General features: G+C 43.9%; 1 protein-coding gene across 1 annotated transcript in view; it reads right to left on the bottom strand.

Moving 5' to 3' along the window:
- LOC135398852 (caveolin-3-like) overlaps positions 1-25577 on the bottom strand; it is a 56704-nt gene extending 31127 nt beyond the window's left edge. The window contains exon 1 of the mRNA XM_064630375.1: positions 25468-25577. The gene's annotated coding sequence lies outside the window, so the exon portion shown is untranslated. The remainder of the gene's footprint in view (positions 1-25467) is intronic.
- Between the last annotated feature and the right edge of the window lie 1187 nt (positions 25578-26764).

The raw sequence follows: 26764 nt of genomic DNA on the forward strand, positions 1-26764 counted from the left end.
GCGATAAGGGGTTAGTATGTACGAGCTGCGCGACCTTAATTAAAATAAATAGCTCTCTTTGAGCGCATCAAGGATGTGCCGCCCTCTCCTTTTTTCATATACACACCCGTAGGAACGTTGTAGCTTTGTTTTCCGTCTTGTTAGCCCGAATGAATGCCTAGTTCCGGCGACCGATTTTCCGTCACTTCCGGTTATGTGCGGTGCGTGAAACGTGTTCCGTACGGATGGACGCGCGGGGAGTGAGCATGGCCGGAAGTCGGTTTACCTTCCGCGGTTTTTCGAGCTTCCAATTATGGTCTTCAGTTTTCTAGCCGTTTATGCTTTTTGCGCAACTGGTTAAAATATTTAAAACCGCATATTTTCAGGCGCGATTATATCCTCGATATCCGGTACTTAGGTTTATGTATCAGGTTGTGGGCACTGCAGCTAATGGACTGAAACTATAGGACCGACTGATTCTATCGTCTGATATCGTGGTGGTTTATGGGGAACGCGGAGATACTCCGTGAAATAAATATAATAATTCGTGGAACCACGTCGCGAGACAAAGTGATCCCGAGCGACACCACAGTGGTCGGTCTGCGAACGCTTATGGCCAAAAGGTCCAACGAGTCAAAAGATCCAAAAAAAGTCACGTGTTGGACATTTTGACTCATTGGATCATTTGATGCGTTGGAGCTTTTGACGTGGAATCGTCCGCGAACCAACTTTTCCCACTTGAGGTTTTTCAACGTGCACCGAAATAATTGAGCTGCAGTCGTTCGATCTGGCTTGAATACGTAACCTTGGCATCAGTAACCTCAGCGAAGCATTACCATTAATTACTTCATTTAGGTATTCATGTGCGAGAGGCGACATGATAAAAAAAGAGAGAGAGAAAAAGCCCGGCAGCATAGCCGAGTAGAAAAAGTATTCAGTTGTTGGCGGTATCTCGAGAGTCATACTGAAGATTGGAGAGGTAGTGTGTTCGAAACCTACCCCCAGCTGTGTTGTCTGAGGCTTTCCCTAGAGGTCTTCCGACGGCCTTTCCAGGCGTGTATAGGCACAGCCCTCCTTGAAGTCGTCCCAAGACGCAGACTGATCCCCCAGCCTCCCACTCCTTCGTACTGTCTTCCCTCTATCTGTTTATAATCCTCTACGATGCTGATAACTACAGTTGCTTCGTGGCAATAACACACACACAAAAAAGTATTAATGCTGATAAGAGGCTATCCTATACGTTTTGTCAGAAGCCATAGAGCTTTACGAAGGTCAAATCGAAGATGATGCTCCTCGAAAGGGCGATGGATTTAGCTTGCAATATAGCAGTGATGGCCACTAACTACTTCTACAGTAGTTTAACTATAACTACTAACTACTTCGCGATGGAGTAGTTTAACTAGTAGTCCAACTACTTTTCAGGGGAGGTAGTTAAAACTACTTCTTTAACTACTGCAATGTATTTTAACTACATCAATAACTACTTAACGCTGTCCGTCAACACCAATCCCATTCTATAGTGTTCTCGGACACCTAAATATGAGTCACAAGCAGTGATCAAAGTGAAGATTTAGTACACAGGCACGGCACAATTGCTCTGCACTTCCGTTCTCATCAAACAAGCAGCTCAACGTAAAAGTCGGAAGCACAATCGTGCCGTAAAGCTTCGGTAAAATCGGAAGTAGTTGGCGCCTGCAGTAACCTAACTACTGTAGTTAACTATTGGAAATAGTAGTTTAACTAGTAGTTGCACACTACATTTCAGCAAGTAGTTGATAACTACTTTTTAACTACAATCAGGTAGTTTAACTACACGTAGTTAACTACTGGCCATCACTGCAATATAGTATGTGTGACTTTCCTCTTTGTGTGTGTGCTCACGTGCGGAGCTATCCAATGACTCAAAAGGCAAGCACGAACGCTATCGTCATCATCAAGCCTCCGACATTCCACATTTGCAACACCATTCCGGAAACTCCAGATGCTTCGAAGGAAGACAAGTCTCCCCTTTTCGACTGGATCTATTTTCTTTGGCACTGCGCACACCCACTCGAGGCATGAGACGAAGCACGTGACATATCTAATTGCCGGGTTCATGTGTACATGACATCTCTGGAATGTGACGAAATGAATGCGGCCTGGCCTTTTGATGTTCAGTGACGATGCTGTTCGGTGAGCGCCTGTGAATCTGGGTGCAACGATAAAAAAGCATTCGCGATTAAATGACCTCGGTCCTAATTAAGCCTTTACTGGATCATTTTGAATGCTCCGGTTAAAAGAAACACGTAGTGACATCGAAGTGATACAAATTAGCTTCTCAGCCTCCGAAGTTATCTCGCTGCAGGGCCGGTGTTAGGGGTGCACGGGGCCAGAGGCAAATGCACATCGCGGGGCCTGTTTCACACCACACTCTTTAAAAAAGGGTGTACTTTAATTCCTTTTTTTGCCACATATATAACACCCTTTTGGAGAGTACAAGTACTCCCAAAACGGTGGCTCCTCACTCCCTCAAGGGAGTAGCATAACACCTTTCTCCCTACTGGAGAGTAATATTACTCTCCGGCAGGCAGAAGGTGTTATGCTACTCCCTTGAGGGAGTGAGGAGACACCCTTTTGAGAGTAATTGTACTCTCCAAAAGGGTGTTATATATCTGAAAAGGAAAGGAGTTAAAGTACACCTTTTTTTTTAAGTGTACAGCAGTAATAAAGAGATAAGAGATGATAAGATATTCGCAGTACGGGAAATGGCAGCAGGAGAGAAGGGCGCGAAATCCTCGGTATATCTTGCAGGGTTGGTGGATTTTTCTTAAAAGTGGGACTTTTTCTCATCACATGACGGAATATGGCACATAACACATTCTTCTCTCATTTCTGTTTTAGTTGAACATCCCGCGTGCGATTAACTGCATACTTGATATTTAAAAAAAAAAAGTGATCCCTGGTTGAGGGCTTCGTGCGCGGGGCCTATGCAAGCACGGGGCCTATGCATGCGCGGGGCCTACGGCGGTCGCCTTACTCGCCTTACCCTATCGCCGGCCCTATCTCGCTGCAAAGATCTCACCCAGATGTTTCCAACACGATCTATTCCTCCGGTTGCAAAGACCAATGTATTCTTATTGCGAGGAATATCGCTTTCTTAACTTATAGGGGGAGATTTGAGGTTTTTCGACTAATACCCGATGGGTATAGGAGAAACACGCATGAACTTAAAACCAAAAGACGAAATGCACGGGTGGCAGGGCAGATCCCCATCACAATGGACTGACGGTCGCCCTTTTAGGATGCGAGGGTCTTTCTCTTTAGCCTATTCCTATATATCCATCTCTCAATACAATTAATCACTAACGACTTCTAAACAAAAACGAACGTCTCATTTCCAACCCAATCACGATAGTAATTTGCGAGAAAGAAAAAAAAACGCCGTTAATCGCCATATAGCTTTGCAGCCATTACGCCATTACAGCCCTTAATATCTTTCTTGCTCTTATTCAGAGACATTTGTTAACTGAACATAATAACTTCTCGTGTAACTTACAGCCATACATGGTCTGTTAGAGAGTGGACACTCAGGAAAGCAACACGAAAGGCAGCCATGCTCGCATGAAAAATTGTCCCATCGCGTGCGATCTCCCCTCAGGGCACAGGCTGGGAACGATGATTGCTATACCCCTGCGAACCCTCCCGTGGACCCCCTGGGAAAGAAAGCTCCCATGACGAGAAAACAGGTTGATGCGTTTCATGTATGGATGAATGCCCCTTCTCTGTTGGTTGTGCCAGTCAGGTGCTGCTGTATTTCGACGCTGTCTGAGGAGTTCTTTATGTAACGCTGGATGTCTATAGGGTCACAGATAAGAACACCAGGGGTGTGATAAAGCAGGGGTGTGATAAAGCAGGGGTACGTGTGGATGTCGAAAGAAAGGGTTTATTTAGAAGTTTTTTTCTGTCTTTTTTTTTGTGTGTGTGTGTGTCACGGAAGTGTGTGGTGAGCGAATTGAGGAAGTAATTATAGGTAATGCTTTGTGTGCATGGTGTTTTATTCCCGCTTTTTTTTTTTTTTTATCGGGGATCAGAGAAAGTGAAGCGGTTCAGGTTGAGCATCCGAGCTTGAGGATTTATTTTGTTTCTTGTTCAGGTTGTGTCTCATCTTTTGCACATTTTTGTCCAGTCCTGGTACATGTGTAGCTGTTTTATAGAATATAAAAGCAATGTTAATCGCAAAAGCAAAAATCCGTTTCCTACTTTCTGTGTTTAGTGTGCTAGATGTTGACGTTGGCGAAAAAAAAAAAAAAGGCGAAAAATACGCCCGAAACACAGAATTCCATGTAACTCGGCGTTTATATATCTAGCCATTGGACTATTTGGTGTTTGCCTCAGTGCGATAGTTGCCTCCACAATTTCCTCTTCTATTTATGGTTTCTCTCTGTAAATCTTTTTTCTATTAGTAGGACCAGATGTCGCCCTCGTCTCGCGTGTGGATGTGCAAGCTAGAGAGAGAGAGAGTCTTTATTGGCACTTTTTTTTAGTTGTTTGCAGTTATGACGGCTAGGTAATCCTGCAGCAGTCCGGACATATAATACAATGCACCATATATAACGAGTGTCCCGAGGGAGCAAAATATCATGTTGGCAACTTCCTGTCAACAAAAAATGAAATATATGAACTATTTACCGCTACTTTATAGTCAGTCAGGGGTCCGTGCCAACACCAAGAAAGAATTCGCGCAGCTCACTTTTAAACCGTTGGAACTGCCTTATTGAGCGGAGCAGTAATGGCAAATCATTCCGTATTTTGACTTCGAAGTGGGAGGTCGTGTACACTCGAGTAATTAGTTTTTGAGAGGGGGAGACATAACATAAATTCATCCCTTCTTAGTGCATATATGATGAAAAATATTTTTTAACGCGTGTCAGTAATATCTAGTGCACGGTTGAATAATTTGTGAACACGTAGATGTACTTTGAATTTTACGAGCGTATAAATGTGAAAAATTGAGGGAGTTTTAAACGCAAACGTTATACGCTACGTTAGGGCAGTAAAAACAAGCAAATACCGTTACAGCGTTCTTTTGCAGTATATACATATATTGGTCGTAATGTCGTTGGATAGGTTCATCCGTATGTTTCAATCGCGTAAGTTATATGAGAACATGGAAGAGAAACACGGAACAGTTGAGTTTTAGTTCGCGAGGATACCACGTCTAGGGGTGCTGAATACTAGCTCCCTCTGCATAGGGTGAAGACAACAGCGTCGTCTGCTACGAATTTCCGCCATGTTTACGCGTAAACATGGCGGGAATTCAGCACAGCTCGCGATGGGCTCACAAAGGTGTAGCTATACGCTGAGCTATACACACTATATTTTGCAGTTGAGTAAGTACATAGCGGAGGAGGTTTTAAAAAGTGAGTGAAATCGGTACAGCATTCATGCATGGTAAGCGTGGGCGTCAACATGGCGGCCTTGCGGCATTTGATTCTGCAAAGGGTGGCTCCACCCTATACACAGAGGGAGCTAGTATAGGAAACGTATATAGTTGCCAACACGCTAAAGATTTGTAGTTTCTGGTCCGTGTGACAATTGAACCTCTGTATGCAAGTTGAAAAATCCCAAACTGAGAAAAGAGGCCTGATCTGACTGTCCATCCCATTGACACACATGCATTTCCCATTTCTTACCCTCCGGCCAATAAATTGCAATGTGGTCCTAAATTTTCTTTGGCAGGTACTGGTATGTAGATGTCATTGCAGCAAAAATAGTAAAAAAGGGGTAAGTCGACTTATCCCCTTATTGCATACAGAGGTACAATTTTGAACGTGACTAGTGGAATATCTAGCGATCCAGCTAAATTAAATGAATGTCCCACGCAGTGATGGCCAGTAGTTAACTACATGTAGTTAAACTACTAGTTAAACTACCTGATTGTAGTTAAAACGTAGTTATCAACTACTTGCAGAAATGTAGTGTGCAACTACTAGTTAAACTACTATTTTGAGTAGTTAACGACAGTAGTTAGGTTACTGCAAGCGCCAACTACTTCCGATTTTGCCGCAAGCTTTACGGGACGATTGTGCTTCCGACTTTTACCTTGATTGATGATTGATTACCTTGATACCTTGATTGTTTGATGAGAACGGAGGTGCAGAACAATTGTGCCGTGCATGTGTACTAAATCTTCACTTTTATCACTGCTTGTGATTCATATTTATGTGTCCAAGAACGCTATAGAAGGGGATTCGTGTCGATGGACAACGTTAAGTAGTTAGAGATGTAGTTGAAGAAGTAGTTTTAACTACCTACCCTGAAAAGTAGTTGAACTACTAGTTAAACTATTCCATCGCGAAGTAGTTAGTAGTTATAGTTAAACTACTGTAGAAGTAGTTAGTGGCCATCACTGGTCCCACGTAGGATTTTCCTGGATTTTCGATGGAATTTCACGCTCCACCTGAACTGTGCGGTAGCGCTAACCAAACGATGAAGCACGAAAAACGACGCCATAGAGCCGTGCGGGAAACCATCAACAACATCACCGACATTCTAACCCTGGCTTCAAGCCAAGCGCACGTCTCCCAGGCCTAAATCACACGAATCGCCTTCTCCTTTTTTCTTTTCTTTTTCTTTTTTTTTTTTTTTTTCTGTTTCACGTGTGGTTGGCGAAACGGTCGCGTGACGGCCGTCACGCCGCGCCAGGCGCCGCGTCGCGCTCCGATGGGTTAGGATGCGTTCGTTGGGGGTGTTCTATTAGACAGCTGTTGTTGTTATGTGTGCCCTGCTCACATTTGCTGGAAGGGAAAGTCAGCTGTGACCGGGTGAACGCGCTGTCCTTTCGAGAGAACTTTTGGGTGCAATTTTGAAAATGTTGACGGTTCCCGGAAAAAGCGAGAAAAAAAATTTTTTTAAAGGGGCAAACCACTGGAAGAACTCGTAAGGAAAATATAGGATAGCAATTTTGAAGGTTCGTGAGTTCCAGAGGTTCTTGGAGAAGAGACGACCGTTTTATTTTTTTACAAAAAGAAGGGAGAGAGAGACTGGGGTACACCAGAGAGGAAACCTTGATTTCAGTTTAAAGTTTCGGTATACAGTGGACCCTCGTTATTATGACCATGGTCGTTCCCGAAAATTCTGGGCATAATGCGGAATTGTCATATTAACGGGGAGGATTTGCAGAGGTTTCACAGCATTGTTCCCCCAAGAGTATGGTCGTAAAGCGTGTATGTCAGATTATCGGGGGTCATATTAACGAGGGTTCACTGTAGACCATCGGGAAGGTTAGGGTTGTTGATGCAACGCCCCGCATAAATAACGTGGGCCAAATTTGACACGACCCCACCGTAGTAAAACAACGCAGTTCGACCTATACTTGGTCGACAGCATTTACTGGCATATGAGGTTATGAGATTTGATGTTCGCCACACGTATACAACAACGCGAAACTTGAAGAAGCAAAAAATAAAATAAAATGAAAAATAAAAGAGCCCTGGGGGTTCAATAGACCGCCATGCAGGGGCATGTCCTCAGTGACGTCACGAGTACAAAGGGTATTACTGATCTCAATTTCAAAAGTGACGTAAATGTTTACCGGTGGCATATCCGTAGTTTTGTACGCGAATGTCGATAAATAACATAATAATAATAAATAATGATATACTACTACTACTACTACTACTACTACTACTAATAATAATAATAATAATAATAATAATAATCAAATCAAATCAAACCTTTATTAAACTGAGAGTGGACAATACAAATCAGACGGGTCCGCCTAAGCCCGAAGGCTAATAATAATAATAATAATAATAATAATAATAATAATAAATATGCGCATGTAAGGACAAAAGGACGAAAGCGGACATAGCGCAGAATATCGGCACCGCGAATACGCCACGGCAGGCATCTCGGGTAATCTCAACCAGTGAGACGGCCGAGGGAGAAGTCACGTGCTCGCGAGAACCAATAAAAGTGGCCGAAAAACTCGCTGTTCTGACGTCCGAGTTGGACGCCAAAGTTTGTATCTCGCAAACTGCGACAAGCAGAAACAAAATAATTTTTTTTTTCTTTAATCTTTTCTTGACCCACGATAAGCACTTTATTCAGCTTCAGTTTCAAACATATCCATAACAAAACCGCTTCTCAGAAGGAACAAATAAACAATGCCGCGAAACTATTTTTAAGAAAGAATCTTCCCCGATGCAATTGTCCCGATCATTTGCATATTTCCTTCACCTCCGATAAAACGCGCGGTAACCAGTTATGCTAACAGACCTAACCCGTTGAGCCAATGATTCCCAGGTTGCCTTGCGCTGCGGATGGCGAACACCTGTGGAGGAAAGCCGTAAAACAGGCGGACAAACGCGTTCCGCGAGCGCGTACGATACGCGTGGTTGCGTAATGATAAGAGAAGATCTCGGCGCCGCTGATAATTATAACGATGAGCTCTCACGGTTGAATTAGTTTGCCGCACGTGGTCGTAGCTCATTATTTTTTTATGCAGCTGCGAAAAATGCTATTCGTCGTCTAAAGGGTTACGTAGGGCACAAAAAATAGTTTGTTGCTGCTGCAGTGTTCTTTCCTACTCATTTACTGATGTTCTGGCTGGTATAACTGCACTCCGAATAATGACTGCGGTAGAATTATTCATTAGAAAAGGAAAAGATACCACTAGTTTGGCTGAGTAGCACCCGTTCGTTCGCTATATAGGCAACGGTGGGCAGTAATACTATTTTTGGTATCATAATAATAATACATAATACTCGATGAAAGCGTGCATTATAGTACGTGATACTAATAGTGTATTATAATTAGGGTCCCGCATTTATTCCTGGTTATTTCCTGTTTTTCTGTTTTTGTTTATATATCTATATTTTTATACATATTTATGATATTTATACATATTACACATTTTTATACATATTATGTATAGATATTTACATATTTATATGTTTTGTCAAATTCGGATCTTTTCGGCACTTTAAAACGTTTGCGCCGAAAAATAGATGCCGTAAAATCGGCAGCTATAATCACAAGGGAGAAGGACTATGGAGGGACAGCAGCTTGGTATGGGACGACATTGAGAACGCAAAGAATTCCCTTTCCTTTGTTGGAGGGTTCGACGTACCCTCCTACTTGAACCCTCCTGACCCAGCCTGATCAAGCGTTACAGGGGAAGGTTTTTCCCTAAACTGGAGGCTATAGCAGCTCCGCATGGCGGTATTCCCCGCATTCCACCTGGTAACGAGGTGAAGGGAAAACGAAAATGTGATGCCCTGGAGGAAGAAAAGTGCAATCGGGCACCGGCATTTTCGGCATGTAGGACCATATGGAAGAGTATAATTCGGAGTTTTTTGGAACATGCCGAATTTTAAAAATATTCGGCGGATTTTTTCGTCATTTTTCGGAAAAAGCCGAAAACACGGAACCGCAATTATAATACGTTGGTAACGCGGGAAATACATATCCCCTTTCGAAGCTGCCTTTAGGAAACACCAACGCACATGCAACATCTATTTCAGTACGTAAATTTCCTGTGATATTACACAATAGGCGTTTACACACAGTTTGACTGTCATACCATGTTCTCCTTAGAGGAGTTTTCAAGAGCTCGTTTGCTGGATCTGTTCGCGTAAAAGTTGAGTACGCGCGAGTCCGTCCATAGCCTCCTATATACTGATCAGTATAGAGGAGGCTATGGTCCGTCTCAATCTCAACAGCCTTGGCAGTGCACTGAGCACGCGCTCGCTGCTCGTGAGGTAAGCGCTGCCGAAGTTGTTGATACAGAGACTCGAACTCAACTTTTATGCAAACGGGCTCTGGCTTGCAAGGAAAAGTCGTTCCACCAGAGCAGATCAACAAGAGTTGCTGTTAAACCTTAAAAATAGATTCAACTCCGAACGACACACACACACACACAAAAAGAGAGTTTATGATCGTGGGGAAGAGTGAGGCCTGAGGCCTGCGGTCAACCGACAGGTTTGATATGTTAGCAGAGGCCCCATAGCCTTCTCCAGACCTAAAAACGGTCTCAACCATATATGCTTTGTGAATTCACCAGGTAGTATAATAGTGACAAAGCCAGTGGGAAAAATGGAGCCTAGCACAAATGTGTAATGACATGGATCTGGTTGGAAGGTCCAGGTTGCCTTTGTTATCAGTGCGTACCAGAGCTGAGTCATACTGGGGCAATGGTCAGTGTGAAGGCCAATAAGTATACACTAATACCGGTAAATACGCATGAGTAATACGCATACAGTCAAACTCCTTTATAGCGAACACCTTTTTAACGAAAATACCACTACAGCAAATTTTTTTGCGGTCCCGCTGGAGCCCTATAGGTCCAATAATGGACAGCCTTTTTAACGAAAATACCTTTACTGCAAATTTTTTTTGCTGTCCCCTGAGTTTCGTTGTAAAGGAGTTTGACTGTATAATACTAATACAAATACTTTTTCGAACTCGTATTACAATACGTAATACTAGTACAAAACAATCGTCGAGATTCGTCTTCCACGTCGATGTCTCGACATGGAAGACGATAACCTTAGCCACTAAGCCGCAGGAGCTATATTCACTTTTGCTCCGGGGATCCCATCTTTGAAGAATTCTACCTTCCTTGTGGCTTTCGCGAAAGGTGAGATTTATAGAAATCGCCCAGACAACGAAACACACGCTTCTATATATATATACCTCGCCCGACGTGGCCGTAAAAACTCAAAGGCATCACGAAAGGCGCCGTCTATATATGCAAAACGAGTCCGTAACATTGACCTTCAGTCTGTTCAACGACGCACGGAACAGTGCTCTAACAATCGTTCGCCCCCTAAAGCAAGAACCTGGATTAAGAAAAATAAGAAAACAGGAAGCCATCAAGATACCATCCATCATGCGAGACGCTCGCACCCTACTCACCATAAAGGTTGAAAAAAAGAAAAAGAAAGAAGAAAAAAACAAGTAGGAGAAGACATCCCCAACCCCTCGTCAATTGAGAACTAGACTTCCAAGCGCGTCATCTGGTAGACAGAAAGAGGCGCTGCGATCACCCGCTAAATTTAGCGGGTGTAGAATAAAACCAACGCCTACACTGTATAGCCGTCATAGGACACGATGACATGATTCTTTCTCTCACTGGTTCCCTTCCCTATCTCGCCTCTCCCCCCTCCCAGGGGCATCATGGGGGGAGATAAACGTAGAATAATATACTAAACAACGGAAATAAATACTAGAAAGTAGCAGTTCAAAGAGAAAAGACATTGACCTCGAGACGCGCCGCCCGAAGGAGATCAACTGCTGAGGAAAACCACACCAAAAGGCCTCCTTGACGATCTAAATCCAACCCCTCTCCTTCGATATTCACCCTTGTGACCTCACACTCTGCGTTATATCTCACATGTCTCGCTGAAAAAAAAAAAAAAAAAAAGAAAAGTTGAACCAACAACACGTCATGCAAAAAATAACCTAAGCGCAAGAGGGGTTTACCCCGCGACCATGCACTTATATCGCAACCGAAGTTCAATTCTCTTCTTCAGGAAATTCTGCCTGTTGACATTATATGGCAAACAACGGGAGTTGGTGTCGTTACATTGAACGTACAACCCGGATTCGAACCCAGTTCATTTACCAGTCTCAACTGCCTCATCAATTGTTGTCAATATATTTGTTGAAAACGGGAGGCTTACGCCTTTTTTGTGACGCTTATGCTGATCATAATTGTCACAGAAAAAGCGTACGCCTCCCGTTTTCAACAAATCAGGGCAGGTAACGATATCATTTGAGATGCTCATTGGCTAGGAACATGCTATGCGGTGAAGTTCATTTCTAAGAGTGCGCTCTTAAAACTGAACTTCACCGCACAGCACGCTCCTAGCTAACCATCATCTCGGATGATATCGTTATCTGCCCCGATTTGTTGAAAACGGGAGGCGTGCGCCTTTTTTGTGACACTTATGCTGTTCATAATTGTCACAAAAAGGGCGTATGCCTATCCAACCGGTGTGGTAGCCAGGCCCTTACTGGACCAATTAGTATCGTGTCTGTCTCAAGGCTACGAGTTCGAACCCGGGACGACGGTGGCAGCGACTTGGTGGTACGGTACAAAATACTTAGGCACGTCCTACTCCGACGACAAGAGTTCTCTAGTCATCCGTTGTCACTTCCTCTGGTCTTTTCGCAGCGTCGAAGAGCTATACATACGGTGAAAAATATCTTGTCACCTCTGGCGTCTTTCCCACACTCTGATCACGTGTCGTATTCCACCATGGGAAAACTTAATTCGGTTGTCGACAACGTCACACGTATAAGTTACCCCCTGTATTGCAGATTCAGTGTCGGCGTAGAGAGGCAGCACTGTGCAAGGTGACACCGCGACGCGTCTGTTGTCGGTGGGTGACTCATGGCCAGGACAACATGTGACACCAACAATGGTTCGGTGACAGGGTCTTGACGTCTCTATTGATAGAGAAGATAGTAGAGAGGATTCGCTGGGAGATCGTTGTCAACAGGATATGGTGGAGAGGAGGTTCTTGAATGTGATTCAACGGGGGGGTACGTGCTTCCTAATGGAGTGAAATATGTGAGTTATTGAGCAGGTTTCCTCGTCAAGGAATGCAAAAAAAAAAAGAGGCGGAGGAGTAACACCACTGTCACACGGGCAGTCTTCAACGACTATTTAGATCAATGAGCATTGAAAATGCAGGTAGTACCACCTAGCGTGTAATGCGGCAACCTATCAGAACACATTGGATCCAATGCTTGTTGAGAAGATGACGCGTTACACGCTTGGTGGCGCCAGGCGCATTTTAAATGGTCGTTGGTTTCAATGTTCATTGAAGACTGCCCGTGTGACAGCGTTATAAGAGGGCCTGGTTAACGATAACGATAAACGATGCTTTATTGCAACTTCCACATAAAGAATACAATCAGGGGGAAGCCAAAAAGCAGCAGTTCTAGTTCAGTTCAGTTCTAGCAGCAGTTCTAACTTTCTTTCTTTTGTGTGAACATTAAAGGTCTAGTCTGGAGGAAAATTAAGGCATCGTTCCCCACGATTCCTTACGAAATAGACCTCTCCCTGTTTGCAAATAAATGACGTCATGGTGTTCGACAGCGCCACCAATTTGGTAGACTTGAACTACGCTCGAAGCTAGGGGCGAACAAGGTCGCGCAGGAAAGCCGCACGGTCCTGAAGGGATTACGATGGTCCCTGAAAGGGACGCGACCTTCGGCCCTGCTTTTCTTTCAAGAGGAGGCAGCGAACAAGTGCACATTCGTGGAACCCCAGTCCTCCCCTTCCGATTTGTTTCGGTTTCAGTCTGTCCACCAACGTCATGGTGACGTTTCTCGGGTAGAGAGGTCTGTTGTCGGCAGGAAAACTGAGGCAAAATCTCGGACAGCACTATCGGTGGTAAGATTCGAACCCACTACCTCCCAGTCTTTCGCGTGGCCTTGGGGCTACCAACGAGACGACGTTGTACCACTCGGTCACGCTGGTGGTCAGTATATGCAGTGATGGCAGGTAAACTACCTGATTGTATAGTTAAAAAGTAGTTATCAACTACTTGCAGAAATGTAGTGGCAACTACTAGTTAAACTAGTATTTTAAGTAGTTAACTACAGTAGTTAGGTTACTGAAGACGCCAACTACTTCCGATTTTGCCTTGTTCTACTTGTTTGATGAGAACGGAGGTGCAGAGTAATTGTGTCGTGCATGTGTACTAAATCTTCACTTTTAATGCTTGTCTAGTGAAGCCTCATTTGCTGCGAAATAATTCTGCAACTTAGTTTATCGCGTAGGCACAGAAAGAAGCTCGCCGCAAGCTTTGTATTTGACGATCGTAGCAATGGCTTGAGCCAAAGTTTATCATTGCTCGTGATTCATATTTAGGTGTCCAAGAACACTACGAGGGATTGGTGTTGATGGACAACGTTAAGTAGTTATATATGTAGTTAAACTACATTGCAGTAGTTAAAAGAAGTAGTTTTAACTACTCCCCTGAAAAGTAGTTGAACTACTAGTTAAACTACTCAATCGCAAAGTAGTTAGTAGTTATAGGTAAACTACTGTAGAAGTAGTTAGTGGCCATCACTGAGTATTCCCTTATTAATTCGTAGCTCGCATATTACTTTGGCGATAAATAGCGCACCGGAAACTTCACGTGTGGCGCTAATATCTGCGACAAACAAGGCCATATAATGTAGCCTGCAATCTGAAGAATGTGTTCTCTCTTTACAGCTACGAGTAGAGCACTATATATCACGTCCAGGAATGTGGAAGGCTCACAAACAAGCAGATACGCTCACGGTTGTGAGACCAGATAATGCGTCTTCTGCCGCTGTGTATTTCCGCAGAATCAGTTAAGAAGGCAACCTTGGAAGATATCTTTGGCTATCGTTATAGTTTACCATACTATCGCTATCGGGGTAAGCTGCTTCTAACTGGATTTCTCACGATATTTCTGGATTCGTGGTATACAGGGTGTGTGCAGAAAAACATGACCCGCATTTAGGCACATGGCTTGTTGCCTACCTAACTAACGAACTTCCGGTGGCGCACGATGGCACATTTATGCGTGCGAAATCTGCAGAAAAATTGTGGAAGCCATACTCAGCTTAAAAAATAAACGGAACAACCAGAACGTCGGCTTCCGTGCATCAGAATAGGGCAACATGGTGGACAACAGGGTGGATGTGAAAGGGCACCATGGTGGACGTAGGAGAGTTGTGTTCAAGTCCCGCTAGGGGAGCTATCGGTGCCTAAATCGAAACGATGTCCCACATGGATGCTCATCGGCAGTACCCCTAGCGGTGCCTGCACATAACTCTCGTGAGACGGAAATACACTACCATGCACTATCATGACCGCCCTATTCTAATGCATGGAAGCTCATGTTTTCGCGCTCTGTTTATTTTTTTACACTGAGTATGGCTTCCAGGATTTTTTTGTAGCTTTCGCACGCATAAATACACCATCGTGCGCCACCGGAAGTTCCTCGGCTAAGTAGCCAACGAGTTACATGTAAAAATGCGGGTCATGTTTTTCTGCACACACCCTGTACTACGCCGTGCCTTCAGACACGCGTGGGTTCAAACTTTGCTTGCGGAGCTACGCAATTTTGAAGTCGTGATTGATTCCTCCAAAACGAAAACGTTGGAGGAAATGTGCATCATCATCATTATCAGCGGAGATTGCACCTTGTGAAATGCGGTGTTTCTTTGTTTTTTAAAAGAAAAAAAAATGATGTGAATTAATGTGGGGATAATGTCAGTGGCAAAATGGGTTTGACCGGTGCAGGCAAGACAAAATCAGTTCGTATACATGATACATATCATTATTCTTTCTCGTGTGCGCCGCGAAGCAAGTGTAGAAATGCGCAGTGTACAGATGTCACAACAGTGAACGAAGCAGTCAGTGAAGCAGAATGCGTCCTGGGCTGACTTCAAATGGGGCAACTGTCCCGATATCCATCGGAAGGTCTCCCAATGAAGAAACTTGGGAAAAACTTCGTCAACGCACCCAATGGTGGGGTTTCGAACTCGCTACCTCCATATCTTCATAGGTGAACCTTGGAACTACCAATAGCGAGCGGATGCTGGGTCAGCTGGAGCCCCGATCTGGACCTATTGTCCGAAGGCCTCCAATTATGGTGGGCAGTGGAGGCTAATCTTGGCAAGCACGATCGCAACCATCTTTGTTTGCAGAATCAGCCATTTTCGCTTGGGCTGTGTTTATGTTTTTTCAGAGCAATCCCCAAATATCGACTACAAGGCTGGGAAGGCGGCCAAGACCGCGTTTTTCTTTTCCTTTTTTTCTTTTTTTTTTCTTTTCGAAACATTTCGTAAACGCGGCGCCATCTCCTAAAAAAAGAAGACGAGTACATCGAGGTATGGACGAAGAAAAAAACAACCTTGAAATGACGGGCTCAGGAAATGGTAGACATTGAAGACGAAAAAATATTTGGGAAACGCTGTTACAGAGAACTAATGACGCACTTTAAATTGTTCTATAGGATGTAGACCATCCCACCGGACCGAAGTATCATTTTAAATATTGTGTGTAACGAAAGAGGTGTTTTTCTGAAATAGGCCAAAGGGGTACCAGCTCTAGGGTACACCACTGGATGGATCATCACTAGTGAGAAAAGACACTATAGTTGATCTCCTTTGCCGTGAATCTGTGCAGCTTTCATTGGATTATGTGTGGGGGAATATTACGAGTGGGTACCCCAGGAATGGGGTACTACTACTATAACAAAACATGCGAATGGAGTTCCTCATCCGCCATCTTGTACGTTCCACTCTCAATGTGCTTACTATATTTTCCTCTGGCGGAGATATACCCCTGTGACTGTAGCTCTTACGTTGTCTCGGAGTATGTATGTAATCTCGGCAGAAAGAATGCTATATTGGAAGGCATCCGAGATGACTTTCTCATATTAATTGAAAATATAAAATTTAAAGCTCCGACATTACAGGTTTCAAAGTAACATGGTTTTGCTTTTGATTGTTTCTTAGTTTTATTGAAACAATTCAGACTCGAGAGTTTATGTATTTCCTGTAGTCGATGAATAACGTGTTAAATAAATTACATTTAAGAAGAAGTATACGAGTATGTTTTCTCCTGAAAGTGAACTATTATTTAATTTGTTTTTTTTCATGAAACAAAGATATCAAATTATGCTTCGATACACTTTTCAGTACAACTGTTTATTCCCCTAGCTTTATACACTTTTTTCTGTTTTTTTTTTAAGATTCGGGAAATTTAGGGTTCGTCCCATCTCTAATAGGCCTCTACCCGAGAAACGTCATCGTGACGTTGGTAGCCAGACTGAAACCGAAACAAATCGGAAGGGGAGGGCTAGGTTCCACGAATGCGCACTTGTTCGCTGCCTCCAATAGACAGAAAAGTAGGACCGAGGTTCGCGTCCCTTTCAGGGACCATCGTAATCCTCTTAAGACCGTGGCTTTCGGGCGTGACGCCTTGTAGTTCAACTCTACCAAATTGGTGGCGCTGTCGAACACTATGACGTCATTCGTTTACAAACAGGGAGAGGTCTATTTAAATGCACTCTCTCTCTCTTTTCTGCACAAAACATAGGCCGTTCAGCAGCGCCTTCGAAACCCTGCACGATATACAGAGCTCTGGCGACACCTAATCGGTTTTGCTAAATTACTCGCAGCGCTTTAGGCATGTTTCATCACTCAGCATCGGCAGCGATGGTCCGGGTGCGTATGGGGACATATACGGGAGATGAATTAGCATAGATAGCGTATACAGGAAAAGATCGGGGTGTGTTCAGCTGGCAGTCCGGCGGCTGGTGGACAATTAGGTGGGGCAGCCATGCAAGGGCCGGAAACGCCGGCAGCGCCACCACGCCCCGGCCCACATCCGGTCGTTGCTTGCTTCTGGGGGCATATAAAGCCCCCTCGCTGTATACACACACCGACCTAAAGAGACGACGACGCGTTGATGTCGAGTTTCTGCAATTTCGTCCGCTTGCGTCGACGCGGCCATTTTGTTCGACTCTTTGTGATTGAGGGGCCGTGAGGAGAGGGTATAGGGAAGGGTGTCGTCGGGTGCTTTCGTTTTCCCTCATTGTTGTTGGCCGCCGTAGATCACCGCGCAGGTGGGTGAGGGCGGGTGAGATAGATGAGTCAGATCGGAACTAATCACGGTGAGTGGTATATTCCAAATTAGGGGGCGATGAAACAGAATGCTTTCGATAATGATGACGGAGGAGGCCCATTGTTGTTGGCACGGGGAACGGAGTGTCGGGGCATTGACCTATTTCATGAATGCGTCGCCTCTATTAGTGTGTTTTAGTGTACACTCTTAAAAATGAACTTCACCTCATAGCACGCTTCTAGCCAACCATTATCTCGAATGATATCGTTATCTGCCCTGATTTGTTGAAAACACGGGGCGTACGCCTTTTCTGTGACAATTATGAACAGCATAAGTGTCACAGAAATGGCGTACGCCCCCCGTTTTCAACAAATCAGGGCAGATAACGATATCATTCGAGATAATGGTTGGCTAGAAGCGTGCTATGAGGTGAAGTTCATTTTTAAGAGTGTACCGTACGCTATCGCCTTTGCGTACGTAAGAGATAGCGTTGGTGGTTCTGCACACACGGGAAAGACGTAAGCAGAGCTTTGGGCATTGCGCAGAACCACCAGACTATCCTCTACGTACGCAAAGGCGACAGCGTACGTCATACTAAAGCTCACTATTAGGGAGTTTTAGGAAACCGAGATCGCCCTCCGATTCCTTTTCCGTATCGCTATCAGCCAATCGGCTAGTGCTACGCTGATTGCTGATTGGCTGATAGCGATACGGAAAAGGAATCGGAGGGCCGATCACGGTGTCCTAAAACTCCCTATTTTACAAAAGAAGCACGGTAATAGCGAGTTTTATTACGTGGGAAGGATACGTGGGATATCTACGAAAAGGATACGACAAAGGAATCTAATCCAAGCTTAGCAATGAATGGAATGGAATGGCTTTAAACGGGGAATATCTCCCGTTCTGCCATCTCGCTTTTGCACGAAATATCCCCTAATGAAAGAGTTGATTAATGAATTTTCGGTAGAGTGCGATCTTGTAGTTACATACTTTTTTCGAGAGAATGTTCTCCTGGACATATAACTCAATATAAACTCTACTGCAAAAATGACATCTATTTTGCTCCGCTAGTTTTTTTTAATAAAAATTCTGTAACGAATAACAAAAAACCTGTATATAGGGTTGCTATGCTTTACAGATTTGTTTATAAAAAAAAGCTATGAGCATAGATGTCGCTTTTGCAGATGAGTTATGCTGCCAGGCGGACGTCCTCTGGAAGAGAGTATCAACTGCAAGATGACTGATTACCTAAAATTCATTAATCAATTATTTAATCAGGAAATTTCGAGCGTGCCGTGAAATATGCTATGTGCGTGCCGTGCAATGCAAATGAACCGAAACAAAAAGCGCGCGCGCTTCGCGAACGCGTGACCTTCGCCTGCGCCTGCGGTTTTATCTGCGCCGCAAAGCGGTTGACTTGACCAATCATCTCCATCGCTCCACAGCACGTGACCCTCTGACGTGCAATGAGCGCTGTCCCTCCCTGTGCTCCCGAATGGAGCGGTTTCGGTTTCGGTTTGCTCCTTTGCATAGCGAATCTCGGGGATTTTTCGACGCATGCGCACGTTTCGGGATTTCTTTTCTTTTCTTTTTTTCATGGAATATCCATGTCAACAAGGATCGTCTCCAACTCTGCCATCGCGCTTTTACCCGGAATTCCCTACATAAAGAGTTAATTAATTCTATTTGATTAGTCATCTTGTAGTTAGATACCTTCTTCGAAAGAACGTCCGCAAACTCGACTGCAAAAACTGCATTTATGCTGCGCCCACAACTTTTGCATAAAAAAAAATCAGCAAAAGGTAAAAAAAAAAAAGAACGCCCCGTATAATCATAAGCACATAAAACATCATCTTCGCTTGCAAATATTAAAAACAATTCCCCCAAAACACTCCTCATCGAAAAACTCATACAAAAAAAAACAAAAAAAAACGGGGCATATTATATCGCAGAACACGCCTTCGGTCACAGTCACGGAGGTGCCAGCATATCAGCGTGTATGATCAGATCATCAGATTGAGACCATAAATCGCGCTTTCACGAAACATCCCCAACACGCGCAACCCCTCTACGGAGAGCGTAAATTAGTCGTGCGAGCCCGAGGCCTAACGTGTGGCTTCTCTTTATTCTCTTCGCCCGGAGATCATTAAACCCGACCGGAATTAACTTCTAACAACAAGGTTCTCCGCATGCAAATGACCCTTCTAGAATAACGAGTTCCTCGTCTCTTGTTCTTTCCAGGTAGGCGTGGCAAGACGTGCAGGAAGTTGAAGGCTGTTATTGGCGTGTCAGGGGGTTGCACTGTGGTTAGACACGTTTATGGTGCCGTACTTCTCTCTATCACACTTACCGAGTTTAAATTACGCGTAGAGGGACTGCCCCTTACCGGGGATTCCACCCGATATCTATTCCCTGAACCCTGACAAGCGGCATAATGCCAAGCAGTATAGTGTCGTTCGTGCGAGGTTAGGCTAAAGGATTATATCTCATTACGGCCGAAGTCTCATTATGGCCGATGCCGGCATAACAGATTCAAATATCGTATGACACAGTATATGGGAATAAAAACATTTTTCACGAGGGATGCACGAAACACTGTCGCAGTATTGTGTGCATGAATCATTGTGTGTGACACAAGCCGTGAGGGCACACCCGCCTCGGAGACACTTTGGGAAGCGTACAACACAGCGATTGCTAATATGGTGGACGCTTATTTTTTCTTTTTGGCCGTGATGAAACATCTTCGGCCGAAATGAGACTACCTTCGGCCGTATTGAGACTTCGGCCGTAATGAGACACTTAGGGATTAAAGGATTTTCGGACGTAATGAGACTTCGGACGTAATGAGACTTCGGCCGAAATGAGACTACCTTTGGCCGTATTGAGACTTCGGCCGTAATGAGACACTTAGGGATTAAAGGATTTTTGGCCGTAATGAGACTTTCGGCCGTAATGAGATGTTACCGGCTAAAGGTTGAGAGGTGGTCGGTTCGAATCCCATCTACACCTTACGGCACTGTGCGAAATTCTATCCTTACTTTTCGGAGACGGACATTCCGGACGAATGTGTGCCCCATACGACCACGACCGTGGACAGCCAATGACCACACAGTGAATTCGCGGCGCAAGTAAAGGAATAACGACACATATCGCCCACACGAACTGATTTCCGCCCGTGTCAGGTCAACCCAGCTCCCCACCCCGAATTGTCTCTAATGTGCTGCAACTCGTGCAAAAAAATAAAAAGAGCGCGTCGTAGAAACACCTCGTTTAGTTCTCGCGGTATGAGAGATGTATTGAGAGATCCTGCATTCGGCGTGGGAAAATTATTACAACTTTGGTTTCCCTCTAATATCCAACGTGTCTCAATTTCACGTGGAGGTAATCGATTATAAGGATTATCGAACTTTGAGGGCTGGAACAAAGGAGACACGGAAGAAAAGAACTTCACTTCCTAAAGGCCCCTCGTTTCATCACTTTGTGTCTCTTCGATTTAAACTCTCTGAAATTAAAACCTCGACTTGACAGTTATCAAATTTCGACCATAAACTTTGGAAAAAAAGAAAGAAAAATAAACTGTCGGGAAAAACTATAGACGTACATCTAATCCAATTTTTTTCCCACAGACAGGATCTGTTTTGTCCTCCTTAACCATTTGAGAGCAATGTCCTTACACGTTGCACGTCGGCGTGGGAAACAACGCTTCGCGCAGTACGGAATCCTCGCGTATTTTCACTTCTCAAATTCACACTGCGCTGTCATCCCCGTTTGTCAAAGCGCCCCTCTTGCCCTCGTCCCCCTTTCCCACTCGTAACGGATGAGGTATTATGTTTCAACAATAAAGCAAAAGAGAGAGAGACAAGGCCCTGAAAAGAGGAGTTAAAAAAGAAGAATACTTCGCAGGCGATCCGGAGAGTGAGAACTTTCCGGATGTAACCAAACGGATGGCGCGAAGCTATTTGTGATGCAGTAATGAATAATAAATTAATAAATTTCATTTCATTAATAATATAAGGAATAATAAAAAGTACTAAAGTAAAGTGACATTTGAAACCAGAAAAATGCGTTGTCCGAGGTGTTCTAAGTGGGCGGATGTAATTTGGATGTTAATGTTTATATACGCCCGTGATATTATTATTATTAATAATATTATTGCTGTTGTTATATGTAATGCGTGCCCTTAGCCGGAACGAGTTCCTCCCCGTGGGACAGGATAAACGTGAAATAATCCTTCTACACAAGCAATACCAGTTGTAAAGCCCCGAATTATTATTATTAGAGGCAAGTGCATAACACAGACTGTGCAACCAACAACAACGAGAAAAAAAGGAAAAAAAGAATGCAGGCCCAGAAGTTACAGGTGTACTAAAATTTTTGGCTACGAATACATAACGGGAAAATTTGTTTTGTTGCATCAATGTACACATTCCCAAGATCTACAAAAAAAAAAAAAAAAAAATTCCAAGTTGAAACGTGAGACAGAAAAAAAAAAACGTTTGTCTCAGTTTCTCTTCATCGTTATCGACTCCTTTATCGGCTTTATCACACTTTATCATATCGGCTTTATATCGATCGGCTTTATCGTTAACTTTTTAGATTAATAAAAACACACGTTGTAGGTCGCGCATGATTAAACCGGATTAAGAAACATCGCATCGGATGCACATATAACAATGGACGACACGAACGAGGACCATGTTTCACATTCAAAATGTAAATTCAGTCAGTTTCACATGAATTCCGGCTCTTGGCGATACATTCAGTATATAACCTTTTAAACAACAGGGTCGCTTTAATGATGCACAACTTGTTTTATGTCCCTGCCAGTAGATATCAGCTGGTCATGCAGGTCTCTGAAACACCTTACTCTCTTCGACACGATGTAACCAGACTTCGGTACCCCACCTCACGAACTAACTATGGGTACTTCTCGTTGACAACTTTTGGATGTCAGATCTGGAATAGGTTACCACAAAGCTTCCGTCATATCAACAATTACAGCGAGCTTCAACGGCAGATTCGAAGTCATTTTCTTTAAAGTTTGTTGCTTTATTTGTTTTTGCAGTGTCGCAGGTTAAACTGCTTGGTGCTCCTCGCTCTATACCTATAACACTTCTTGTATTTGTAGTTTGGACTGTCATGCAGGGCTCGCCCTCACAGTCCTGTTCTGTTCTATGTATGTAGTAGAAAACGATGAAGATCAATAATAAAAAAAAAGTACGTGTACACATAAACATATATTTTCTCCTCCTCACATTCAAAATGGACTCTCCGAAAAATGGAAGTGACAGTGCACGATTCCGCGGCTTATCCCTTTTTTTTTCTTTCAATCATCATCATCATCATCATCCGCGGCTTACATAAATGAGCCGAGAAATTGTTCTTCCCGTTGTGAGTGAGTGAGTGAATTAAAAAGAAAAAAAAATGTAGAAAATCCCCGTGGTAACCTCGTGCCCAGATAACCTTTTTGCGGTTTCTCCAATAAAGTATCATTGCTCAGATTCTGAGTCGGTCTGCTCTGCTCCTCCGTGTCCCCTTAATCCGTGTCCCTTTGCTTACTCCTCAAACTGAAGGAGACGTTTCTCTTATCGCATAAATCGAGACAAGTCACCGTTGATAAGGTTACCCAATTTATCCTGATAAATGAAATACAAAATTCTCGCCATTTGCAATGAGTCTGTATCGTCCCGAAGCACCGAACGTTCAGATGCCACGCATTATACTTTGCGTCGTTCACATGCTTCTTCTTTTTACTAATCAAACACGACAAATGGAGAGAACTGACAGGAAAAGCATTTTCTTGCCCGTCGGCGAAAAAGTAACCACCCATCTCTTCCTTTTTACAACATGGTCAAATCGAGTTACCCGTCTGGAAGCCGGCGTCACCGGCCGACTCCAATATGTCACGTCTGAAATACATCCCTACAACAGCTTCATAATGTCCGTCTCAGAAGGAAAAAAGAACCATTCAGCTCTATTCCTCCTTTCGCCATTAGAAGGAGAGACTCCAAAGTGGGGGGTCGAAAATCCAAATCTCTTTCCCCATCCCCTCTCGTTCCTCCAACAATAACTGCGGGAACGAACGGAAGCAAGATAAAAAAATAATAAGAAAAGCATCGAAATGTGCTTTCGGAAGCCTTTGACTCCTGATGGGCATCGCAAGAAGTCGAAGATGGCAAGACAGATAGTGATTTGCTATCGGCGCGCTTTAGGGCCTGCTGCCTTCAATCGCGCTAAGCAGATGGGGTTGTATATGTTCACTAGACAACGTCAGCCTCAGTCATTAGTAAAATAAGAGAGCTGGAACAAAAACACGGGACAGGAACCAGACGACATAAAAGTGCAGAAGCCCCCAAAATAGTATCACTCAGTTGATAACCCACAGGTAATACCTCACCATAATATATCCGAGTCCATTCACGTACTCAAAAATCTATAACGGGCACACTTTAAAAGTGTCGCCTATTTTCAACTTCATTACGTTTACATACTTTCTCGTTGCCCTAATTCTTAACGAATTTCAGTTGTGCTGTGCACAGCGCGTAGCAGACGATATTAAGCAGACTGCTCTTTTTTTCGCGCTCGACGTTGACGTGACCCATAATGTTTACAACCGGCTTCTGTGTGAGACCTTTTTTTTCTTTCTTTTTTATAATGTCTATCTCGTTATTTCAGCAGACGCACGACCGCGCAGCAGACGAACAACTTGTAGCAGACGGCGCTTAGCAGACGACGCTCCGTCCTCCTATAGCATTCCGCGCATCGAGACATCTCCTTTTCTACGCCAGGCATTTTCGCAACTTTGTATGTAACTTTCGCAAAAGGTCCCCGCACAAGAAACGAAGGACTATACATTTCGTCTAAACGAGCCACCAGGGGAAACGAACCAAAAATAACAACCGCCAAAAAGAAGCAGACGAGAAGGAAATTAGCGGTTGTGGGGACTTTCAAAAGAAGAGCTGACGGGAAGTTCGTGACGGTGGCGATAAAAAAGAAAAAAGCAATGATCATATACATAAAAATGACATTCCAGCGCGAAGAAGAAAAGTTTCTACCCTCCCCTCCGTCGTTTGTTAACTTTTTTTTTCTCTCTCTCTCTCTTGCATTACTTTTTATTCATCTGCCCGGGCGCAGTGGGAGAAAACAGGAGGCTATACACGCAACAGCCTCGAAGGACAGGGCTGGGCGTCGTACTCTGCGTTGACCACTTTATCTTTCAACATCTTTCTTATGCGGGGTGTTCTCCAGAGTGAAATGAGCTTTCGGAAAGTAAGAACAAACGTCCCGTCTCATATGCGCCTCTATCTTGGGTGTGTCAGTGCGCGTTGAAAGGGAATGGTGGTTTTATAACCGACAGCTTAAGATAAAGAACTCCAATTGGGACGGTAAACGTTAATAACGGGTCAGTTGTTGTGATAAAAGTTCAAAGGGGGCGAGGTAATCGCATGCGTAGATGTCGTGTTGCATGGCACGTAGTGAGACATATTGCTCACAAAAGCAAATAATAAACAATCGTAATGTAACTGACCCACTAAACGTGACTTCCAAACTCTCAAAGGGGAAATCTCAATCTAGTTCTATAAAATATCACGGCTGATGTGACTGTCATCAAAAATGTCACGTGTGCAAAAACAAACATCCAACTTGCAAATTTAAGAGGAAACATACACGCAGTAACAATTAACGCACTGAACAACATCAAGTGCAAAAATATTTCGTCAGATACTATGGAAACAGAACTGATAAGAGTAACCCTTTCACACCTATCCTGACAAATCCGTCAGTGAAGAAAGTACTGTATTTGCTTGAAAAGCAGATGTGATACTACCCACGTACAAGCTACATTTGTCACTTGAGATGCAAATTAAATTGATGGAACATACCTAAAGAAGGGATGTCGGATGGGAGCTTTGTGAACTCACAACTGCACGCACACGACAAACCGTGGTGAGTAGCAGACGATGCGGACCGCTGAGTTTTCGAAAGGCGACCGCTCCACCGGTGGCGCCCTCTCAGTCGACCAATCATCGCTCGCCTTTCAAACTCTCTCCGCCAATTGGAGCCTCGTTTCCGTTTTCGTCCGCTGTGTCGCCTGGAAGAAAATATTTGGGATGCCTGGATGCGGAGGAACCGGAGAAACAATGTGAAGAACACTGATCGATCACGTTTTACGTCGGAGACATGTAGTGAAATTACTGAAGTGACTGACCACTGACTGAAATTATAGTTTTTGGACTTGAGAACATTGTTACACAATCTGTATCCCGTGAATATTAACAGAAACCCGTCCTGAGCAGTGCAAAAAAATCCACGTAGTCAGAGCAACATCAATGCATTCACCCAATCCACCACCAAAAAATAAAAACACATACATAAAAACAATCAGCAACACTGATTTTTAGGGTTTTCTACGGCGGTACGCCTAATGCACCGTGGCCTAATGTCCATGCCCTAATGTGCCCTTGTTAGAAGAATAATGTCGTTTGGGAACATGTGGATGAAAAAAAAGGTGCTGTAATACCGCCCACTTTTTTATTTTTGGTAGTGGGTGTAGGGCCGTATAAAAGAGACATTTCTGGAGTAGGGCCCCCCCAGATTTCTCCTCCCTTTCCACGGAGAGGATTCCCATGTATTGTCCTGAAGTTTGGTGTGGGGCTGTTGAACTCGTGAATCCCAGTCTTATCTACAGCAATGACTATATGGACGTTTGATTATATCCTTTCGTGCAAAGCTCTGTGGAATTCGTCGCTAACGCAGTTAAAAATAAGGTAGCTATTTCTCGTTCAGGGACCTAGAACAATACATAATAACAATATATGTCTGTTCATCGGAATTGAACGTTTTTCTTGTCTTACGCTGACGGCTGGTGGTTGTTATTAAATAGTATATTTTTACACTCCATGCTGCGTGAATTTTCTAGTATCCAGAATCCCAAGCACGGGGGGGGGGGGGGGTCATTTTTACAGTTACGTCATAACAGCTTTACGTTTCATTACTGACATGTTTCTAAAGCTGAAATAGCAAGGTCCCAACTGTAGGGGGTGCACCAGTAGGGGGTAGTGTCCCCACCAAGGTCCCACTAGTAGGGGGTGAGAGTTTTCAATCTGCCGGAGTGGGCCGAACCACAAATATAATCCCCTATCATAATCCGCTCTTCATACACAGAGGTCGGCCAGGGTG

Source organism: Ornithodoros turicata, chromosome 6 (genome assembly GCF_037126465.1).
Source record: "Ornithodoros turicata isolate Travis chromosome 6, ASM3712646v1, whole genome shotgun sequence".
Lineage (NCBI taxonomy): Eukaryota > Metazoa > Arthropoda > Arachnida > Ixodida > Argasidae > Ornithodoros > Ornithodoros turicata.